Source organism: Calypte anna, chromosome 5A (assembly GCF_003957555.1).
Source record: "Calypte anna isolate BGI_N300 chromosome 5A, bCalAnn1_v1.p, whole genome shotgun sequence".
In the NCBI taxonomy this organism is placed as follows: Eukaryota; Metazoa; Chordata; class Aves; order Apodiformes; family Trochilidae; genus Calypte; species Calypte anna.
In genome coordinates, this window is record NC_044251.1 from 31,101,915 (window position 1) to 31,111,967 (window position 10,053).

Below are 10,053 nucleotides of genomic sequence, written 5' to 3' on the forward strand. Positions count from 1 at the left end.
GCTTTTTTCCAGCTTCTTGCTGTTGTCATCTGCTAAGAAACCTTCTCCAATGGCCATGCCAATTTAAAAGCATGTGAAATCAGTTCTCTGCTAGCCTACAGCAGGCAGCTTGGGACCCCGAGGCTTCAGGCAGCTCATTAGCAGCTCTGATGCAGCTTCTGTGCCAGATCTGTGTGCAGCACCCAGGCTGCTCAAAAAGGGGACACTATGGGAGAAGATCTACAGCTTTTGGCCTCAGTGTAGCTGGTTTTATAGTGCTCTATCTTTACATCCCATCTCACCCAGTCAGGCTTTATTCATTCTGTTCTTTTATTAAATTAAAACTGCCTCAAGCAGCTTTAGATTTTCAGTGCCAGGGAAAATTTCAGTGCACGCCTGAAAACTATATTTAAGTAACTACGGTACATGCAAAACCCAGATATAAACATTTGTTGCCCTTAAAACTCCCAGTTGCTGGACTCAATTTGTCTCTGCTATCTCCCATCAGTATTTCAGCCACCATTGTGAAATACATAACAGAGGAAAGTGCTTGGAAGGAAACAGCAGGGGATCGATTGCAATGGAAACCATGTGTGCTGGAGGAATAATATTTACCTAAAAGTGTCTATCACATCTTCCCAGAGGATGCTGCCATTAGGAGAGAATGGATATGAAAATGTTGCCTCCATAGATAAAAGTTAGGAATACAATTTTTTTTTAAAAAGCTTTATTATTCTTAATTAATTCCATATTGTAATAATGGAGATAAAGCCACATCCATGAAGGATAATACCATGTACTCCAAAGATACAAACCACAGTTTAATGAATAGCAACAGATGCTGCATGACTCATGGTGGTGTGTCTGCACAGGCGCTCACAGGACAAGTGACTTCATGACAGGCTGAGGAACAGAGTGAGGGGGACAGAGCAGAATAGAGAAAAATTATCTCCTGTTGCACCAGACAAGGTTCAGTCAACAATGAAAGTCATACCTGTATTCTTACAAGGCATGGTTTGCAAACTTCAGTGATGCTCTATGCAGCATTCAAATAGATGAACTTTCGTGTTGGTTTGGAGCATTTGTTAATCCCAGGAATTTGTCACAGGTGGCTGTAGGCCCAATTCACACATTTGGTTTAGCATTAATTTCCCCAAGGTCTCCTGTAAGTGCATGTATCAAGCACTGATCTTCATGGTTGAAAATCAGAGCACTTTGGTCCTACTGGGTTGAAAAGGCTGGTTTGGAGTCCAGTTGTGGAATTAGTGAAGTGTAACTCCTGTTTTCAGAACAGCCCATCATAATGGCTTAGTAAGACTGTCTTCAGTTTTGGGCCCCTCACTACAAGAAGGACATTAAGGTTCTGGAATATGTCCAGAGAAGGACAACAAAGCTTGTGAAGGGTCTAGGGGCCAAGCCTTACGAGGAATGGCTGAGGAAACTGGGGTTGTTTAGCCTGGAGAAAAGGAGGCTGAGGGGAGACATCATTGCTCTCTACAACCACCTGAAAGTAGGCTGAAGTGAGGTAGTTTTCTGTCTCTTCTCTCAAATAACAAGCAATAGAACAAGAGGAAATGACCTCAAGTAGTGCCAGGGGAGGTTTAGATTGGATATGAGGAAAAAATTCTTCACCTAAAGGGTTGTTAAACACTGGAACAAGCTCCCCGGGGAAGTGTTGGAGTCACCATCCCTGGAGGTATTTAAAAGATGTGTAGCTGTGGTGCTTAAGGACATGGTTTAGTGATGGACTTGGCAGTGTTAGTTTATATTTGGACTAGAAGATCTAAAAGGCCTTTTCCAACCTAAATGATTCTACGATTCCCCCCTAACTACAGAAATTGCAGCAAACTTTCTCCTTGCCCCAAGTGCCACCAACAGCAATATAGGGATGGTGGTGGTGAAAGAAAATTCAAAGAGAAATTTGAGGAGCAACCATGAGCCCCTCTGACTCTTCTGTAGCATGTGCTTCATCTGGGATGGTGGATTTTCCCAGAATGATAGTTCTTGGTTAACAGGAACATGTATCAGGTTACATCAAGTTAAGTGTGGGTGCATAAAGAAATGATAGAAGGAGGGAACAGCTGCCAAACTTCTGTGCTTGAAATCCAGCTCCTGACTCTCTGTGAGACCTCAAGGCAATGGTTTGTATTTTGGAACCTTTGGACCCTCAGCTCTCCTTCCTAGCCAACACAGATGGCAAAAATGCTGGGTTTATTTATAGGAGAAGGTTCTCTGTGTATCTTGGGAGGAGACTGAGATGGTGATGGCTTCTTAAAAACTATCTGCTTGGCTTTTCTGGGCATCAAGTTATGACCCTGCCCCCACTATCACTACTGCATAACCACTATCCTGTACACTACCACTATCCTCTAACCATTATATCACTAACATAACCATTATTCTCCTCCACCTCCAAACCTCTAGTGGATGGCTGAATGCTCAGATCTCTCCCTCCTGTAACTGACTCATACATCTACTCTCCACGTGCTATCCCAGGCCACCTACTCCATCTTGCCATGCAGAATTCCCCCTCAATACTCATGGGCAGCCCCCACAGCCTCTTACCCTTGCTGCCTGTGCACATGTGGCAGTGTGTCTGGGGAGCCCTTATTTCTGTGGTGTCAGAGGCAAAATAGTCCTACATGTAGCAGGGGGCCACATCTGAAAGGTGCAACCCCAAGCTCATTCTGCCTTTAATTTGTAACCTCTCTTTTAATTTACCATTGATGATTTCTAGATTAGCAAGTGCTAAATACAATGTAGTTAATAGCTTCCTGCAAACAACCAGGGTTAAAGCTGTGCATTGAAACCAAGGTGCCTTGACTACATTATTTTATGCACATGGTGCACCATGCCTTCCAAATCCGAGTCTAGACAAGGCTTAAGAAAATCTGAATTACTACATTGTATTATGTTTATCAGTATTTATTCTCAAACCCCATCAAAATCAATGGAAGTCTCTCATGGACTTTTTTGGCTGAAATCTGTTGCCTTACTTACGATACTGGAAATGTAGGATCCAGCCTGGAGCCTGGAAGTAAAACACCAGCCGCCCTCAAAGCCATCAAATAAACATCCAAATTTCCAAATTTTTGTATCTGTAAGGTTTATTTCCCACATAATGTCTTTAGCAAGTGAATTGGTTTTCTCTGCTGGAAAAAGCTCTGCTGCGAATTCCCTCATTGCTTCAGATGACAGATCAGAGGGTTCAGGCTTAGATTAAAACTTCATAGTGAAACTTGGGTTCATCATCATATTGGGCAGCCAGAGACTGGTTTGTGAATATCTTGATATCTTGGGGACATTGGGGGGCAAAGGAAATTTTCTCAGACCTAGACATAAATTCCAAGAAACATTTCATCTAACTGGTTCCTTCAGTGCTGCTCCTCGTTTACTTGGAGAGGGAGTTGTGAACTCCCACTCCTAATTAATCTCACCCTTGTATGTTCCTTCTGATTCTTTAAATACACGAAGAACAAATCACTGTCCCTCTCAGTGAAGTTAATGCCTTGGTTTGCGTTTTTCAGGGCTTGACTATTTCACTTTGTCTAGCAAAGCTATTGTTACTTGGCTATGATAATTAGCATTACCTCTGAAACAAAGCAGTTGCACCAGCCTAAATTCACTCATACTCTAGAGCAGTGTCCAACCCCAGCTAAAGACCAGATCAAGATATACTCTGAAAATTACCTAGTCATTGAAATTGGCTTCTTTGTTTGCTTGCTATTTGGTAACAACAATTAAAGTCTCTTGCTGAGATCCTTGAAAATCAGGAAAATATACTTTCCTCCACCCAGGGAATCTTAGGTAGAAGCTGCTTCCAGGACCAAATAACTCACATTTCCTTTGATTAAAAAACAAAACAAAACCAACCAACAATCTCCCCCCCCCCAAAAAAATCAAATAAACAAAAATAACCACCAAAAAAACCCCAACCCCCCTGACAGTGTTTAAGAAACACATTTTATTATATAGTTTTGGGTTTTTTTAACCCAGTGCTTCATCTTTGAAAGAAATCAGTGATGTGTTATTTTAACAGTGCTGCCTCCATCTTATTAAGATAACATGGGAGCATAAGGATTAGTCTCTCATCCCCATCTTCTCTGTTTTCCTTCTGATAGCAGCCACTCAGTGCTAATGGAAAAGCCCAGGAGCACATGCTGGGTGATGCTGCCAGGGAGGATGGTCTGCAAAGCCTCACTGAGAATGTCCCTGCAGGATGTCACCAAGACTGTCATGGGAGCTGCCATCCGCATGCAGGGGAGACAGAGATTGGGTCCCCCTTGCCAGCATCTCCCTGACACTGCCCCACCAGGAGATAGGGTGGTTTGTGGCTGGCACAGAGCTGTGCCATGGGCTGTCTGTGGTTGGGTACTGCCAGACTGCATCTGTCCATCTGGAGGCATTGTGCAGAGGCAGGTTGCCCACCCATCACTGTCTCAGGCAGTGTGTGGGGAGGCAGAGCTCCGGCACCCACAGACCCACATTGGGAGCAGCTCCCCATGTTTTCACATCTTTTGGCCCATGGTCTGAAGCATTGCCCACCTTGGGGTGCATCTGATGGTGATTTTCTAAGAAATGCAATGGCCAATGTGTGCTCTAGCTTGTTTTAAACACAGATATCACAGATTCTTTGCTTGCAAAGGAGCTTCTGTTTGAAGATGGACCATCTTGGGAAAGGGGAATTGTTCCCATGCCAGGAACCAAATCAAAGCTGTATCTTCATCCTTAGAAGTGAAGTTTTACCTTGCCTGACCCTCCCATCCTCAGGAGGACCCTGAACTAGAGTGGATGGGCTTTGCACGTTCATGCACAGGAAAAGAATAGGGAGAACAAACAAAGCACTCCACCCTCTTCCACTTATGTAAGATCAGAAAGAGAGTGTAGGCTAAGCCCCGAGGACTGGATTTATGGATTCAGAAGAACTTAGTTATTAAAATGTTATGAAAGTTTTCCTCTTCTTTAAATGCATAAATATGCAGATGAAAGGAGCCATGTGATCTGGCCACTGTCCATGCTGCTGCAGGCTCAGCGTAATTATCAGCTGCCAGCTCTGCTGCTTTTTAAGTGGTGAACTTGATTAAAGATGCACAGACAATTGAAGAAAGTTAGATTGGTTCTTACAAGGCCTGCTTCTATTTTATAACCACATGGCAGCTTGGCCTTGAGACTGAATCTGCCCTTACAAGCTGAGGGAGAAGAGTTCTGCTGATCAGGCGGTTTCTTTTCAACCACAAGCTCCACGTGCTTTTGAATTCATAATCTTCATAGCAAGCTATTTGCCAAGGCAAACTGCATTCCTCCCCCTGTCTGAGCAGGAGAGGGCTCTGAAGGAGAAAGGACAGAGACAGGTAGGACCATGCCTGAGGGGTTATCAAACCACTTCTGAAGCATGTCCTGAATATTCAGTCTCCTAACCAAAGAGGTGCTAACTTTTCTCAAATGTGTTGTGAAAACAGGATTTCTGGGGCTTCTCCTTTCCCTTGGGACAGGAAATACCACTGAGAAACCCAGATGGTCCTGTGCATTTGGGGGTGAGCTGCAGTCCTGTGAGCAGGAGGAAGTGCTGGGACTGCTCTTCCAGAGCTGCTGGGTTTTGATCTGAGAGTCGTTGCCATTTCAAAACCAACCAGTGGGGTAGCATCCCTCCTCGGGTCACCCATTTTTGCTGGGGGATGGAGCCTGGCTCTTGACTGACCTGTCAAGTCTCACACACTGGGTGTGAATCTCTCACCAGGGGCTTTTGCTTCAACACTTCCTTCAGGTATGGCTGCATCTTGTGTCTTCCTCAGAGCTATCCCCTTCTCAGGGTTTAGTGCAGTGGATGGGACTGCTTGGCTCTGGGAGCCACTGTCAAGCTGCACCATGCCCTGGGGCTTGAAGAGTGGCAGGCATCTAAGTTGTTTTACTGTTGTTTCATGGCATTCCAGGAAGGCATATCTTTCCAAAAGACAAAGATTTGGCCAGTTTTTTGAGTTTCACAATGGAGCATGGCACAGCTATCCCATATAGTCCTGGGAGTGAGTTGGTGTGTTGGTGTCTGCACAACCACCCCAGCCTGTGCCCAACCCAGCTGGAGTCACTGTGCACCTGCACATCCCTTGGATGCACCTCAGCCTGCTGGGGCTGTGCATGGCAGATTGGTGACTGTGCATTTATCACCTCTGGAGAAGGCTGTTCCTTAAGCCGGACAGGCAGTAATCTATACTGGAAGGATCCATCTTGCTGCAACCTGGTCAAGAAATCCTATTTCATGCATGTTCAGCATGGTCCTCAGTTTCAGCTGGAATTTCAAGATACTTCAGATACACATTGGCTACCTGACAGCAGGTTCTCTGAAGAAACACCCTGCCTCAAGGCACCACACGTGCTCTTGCACATGGGTATCTTACTGTGGTGCTCCCACAAACCTGCCTAGTGAAGGATATTTGCTGGGGTGCTACCACACCTTGTCCCAGGGAACCCCCATCCCCGCTAGGGAGCTGTAGTTCTCCACGGCCATGTGGCCATGGCCCCATGCTGCAGCAGTGCCAAGCCACCAGCACACAGAATGCTGTGCCCAGACACCTCTGCCAGCATTTCATGGGTGGGTACAGCAGAAACAGAAGTCTCATCTCTCTCTGTAGTCAACAGAGAGAAACAGAGAGAAACAGATTTTTTCTGGGGCATTTTGTTTGACCCCTGTTAGATATCTACTCCTGCATGGGATGAGTTACATCCTCAGAGCACCTATTGCTAAAAGAAGAAGCCCAGGCTGACCAGATTGGACAGAGACATGTGAAATGAATCCTACTCAAGGAACCTGGTTCCAGCACTCTTAGCTATGTAAGCTAAGAGATATGGCTGGTGCACTCTGTGTGCTGGTGGAAATGACTGTGTCCTTCTGCTGAGCTGAGATCTTCATGTCAAGGACTACAGAGAAGGGAGCTGGGCTGTCTCTTCATCCCCCTGATTTAGGAGCTAGATACTCACCGAGTCACTTCATCCATTGAAAGGGAGCAGCCCACAAATGCCTGTAACTGTCTTCTAAAGATACGGGCATCCTCCAGTTTATTGTTGATTTAGCCATCTTCCAAAGGATAAATCGATGGGAGGCAAAGTTAGAAGATAAACATTATTATTATTATTATTATTATTATTATTATTATGTCTCATACCTGGGCAGTTCTCATGGCTCTCTGCCTTACTGGGCTGGCTTTGGGTTTTTAGCCTTCTTTTGTCATCTTGTATTTGGCCAGACATAGACCAGTTAAAGAAAGGCAGATCCTCTGGGCCAAAGTTATGCCTTAGGATAGCCCACTATAATTTTGTTCCATTCAAATATTTCCTGTTTCACTGGCAAGACTGCAGCACTGCTATTGTTCCTGACTAACCAAGAATCCCTAAAGACCCATTCCATGATTACAGATTTGCTAATGTGGAGATTTGCATTTTCCCTTTCATGCTCACTCTGCACTGCTTCCCAGATCATATTCTCTCTTCTAAGAGTAAAGTAGTGTTGGGCACTAACTGCTCATTAAAAGCTATTTCAAAACATAATCTCTTTCACTATTTGACAAAACAAACATGCCTTATCCTGGAGATTATTGTATTGCAAAAGATAAGCAAAATGGGCCAGTTATCAGTGCTAATTATCCTATAAAGGCCATTCCATGGATCCATACTGATCCAATATATACAGTCAGGCTACAGAAGTATCTTTTTTCTAAAACATTAATAATGCATAAGCATGCTGCCCTTTCTAGTCTCAGCCAGATGCCTCAGTATTATAAGCCCACTCTCACTAATATATTCTCTGGTAAAGAGGATTAATCACATGCAGGGAACAGCATATATTAGTGATTCTGTGTTTTCTGTTCTCGGCATTGACTTGCATTTAACCATGGGATGGGGATGGGAAGAGTTGGCCTCTCAGCCTTCTGGGTCTTGTCTCAGCTCCTCTGGGGTTGCTCCTGAGGTACCCATAGCTGTAGGGCAGTAGGACTTCTGAGAGCCTCTTCCTTGAAACAGACTCCCCTGAAAGTCAAATGTTATCTGTAGATTTGCATCTCCACCATGCTGTCAATCCACTATTTATCCACACTCCAGCCAATAACATTCCTCTAGGGCTAGTGAGCTGTTAAATGGGTTGGTTTAGCAGCTGGGGAAAAAAAAAAAAAGTGATTATATTTAAAAGTGCAGTTCACATACCCTTTTTAAAACTTCCATTTTTATCAGTAAAGTGCAGGAAAGAACACATCTAATTAAACCAGAGACTGATAATGAACAGGAGTGTCTGGCTCTGCCAAGCCAAAGCAGCATCTCGCCAATGCTGAAAAGATCTCATGATCTTGCCTGCTCCTGCCTCCGTGCTTCTGCTAGGTACAACCTGGATAATCAGTTTCACACAGTAAAATGGCAGAAAACTTTCCAAGCAAATAAATTAAAATAAGTATGTGAGGTTAGCAAGAAAAAGATGGATAAGTGCTGGAGGAGGGGAGAGTTTGCTGAAACATTAGCATGTATCAGTAAAGAAAGGCTGGAGAAGGGACAGAAGGACCTGTGAAGGACAGAAGGAGGGGAAGAGCTGCTGCAGGGGTAGCTCAGAGCACCATGGCACAGGACCATTGCCCTTATGGTTTCATGCTCTACTAAAGCAGATGCAAATCTGTGTTTCTGGAAGAGCTTTCCCACCACTTCCCTTGCACCATCCTCTACAGCAGGAATGTTTCACAGCCAGACAGATCAACAGGCATCAGAGAGCCAGAAACTAACCTGAAAAATATATTAGGGAGCTCCCTAATGTGGAGCATGTGGTTGCATGAGTGTGGTTGGGAGGCTGAGGAGGCAGTGAGAACATGGCTGAGAACCAGGGAGCTCCACAAAACCTGCTTTTCCATCAATCATCAGTGCAGAATGAGGCTGACAAGTGAATTAAGAAACTGCACTCTGGCTCTCCAGCCAGTGGCTGGGGCCTCCCACCCTCAGGCTCCTGTGCCTACAGCTGCTTTTGAATTGTACTTAACGGACCTTTAAGACAGAATCACATAATGCCTGAGGTTGGAAGGGAGCTCTGGAGGCCTTGTCCAACCTCCCTGCTCAGGTTGGACACCTACAGACCAAAGGACTGTTACCTCCAAAGAGAAAGACTCCATAACCTCCTCAGACAACCTATTTGCAAGCACAATATGAACAGCACAAATGCACATGCAAGCTCCCTTCTACAAGGGATTTCAGGGTAGACCTCAATTTTTAACATGAGATGTTCCATTTCATCACAATGCCTGGACTCCAGTGCCTACTTGTCCCTTTATACAATAGGGCAACAAATCCTGCTCTGTCACATCATTTTAATATTACTTTGGTCAGTGCTGGGATGGCCCCCTTTGCCCAAATGAAGATCCCTCCTCTGCACCCTTAGGGGTGCTGCCATCTCCCTGACCCTGCAATGAACCTGCGGGGGAACTTATCTAGAAGAGATCAATTCTCTTTATTTTTTTTTTGCTACATAATTTTTCTGCCAGTTTTGTTTCCTGACCTGACTTACCATGTGGTCAGATAAGCATCAGTGCTAGCCACCAGGCATTCAGGAGGGAATGGGAAAACAACACAGATGAAACACCAGGTTAGGGATGCTTAGCTGTTGTACAACCATAGCTTTCACTATTCAGGTGACTACTAATAAAGCTCTCAGCCTCAAAATCCCTCAAATCACTATATATAATACTGCACAAGGGATTCTAAAGATCCATTTACTTGTATTTTGAAAACACCGTGGGGAATGCCAGGATGATGGAAATGCTAAATATTTTGCATGACCCCAGCTCTAAGAGGCTGCATGTACCTGCTTTGCATTGACTCACTTCATGGTTACTGACGGAAACACTCTGTTCTCTCATGACAGCAGCAAAGGCAGACATGTTCTTCCTCAGCTTCCCCAGCTGTGCAGGGGAAGGTGATGGCTGCTGAGGAAAGGGCTGTCACTCACTGTCCTCAGTGAGGCCCCAGAGGAGATCCCATGTACCCTTGGATGCTTCATGTACTGGCTATCACATTGCTCTGTATTGCTGAGACCTTTCTCACAAAGAAGTCTCC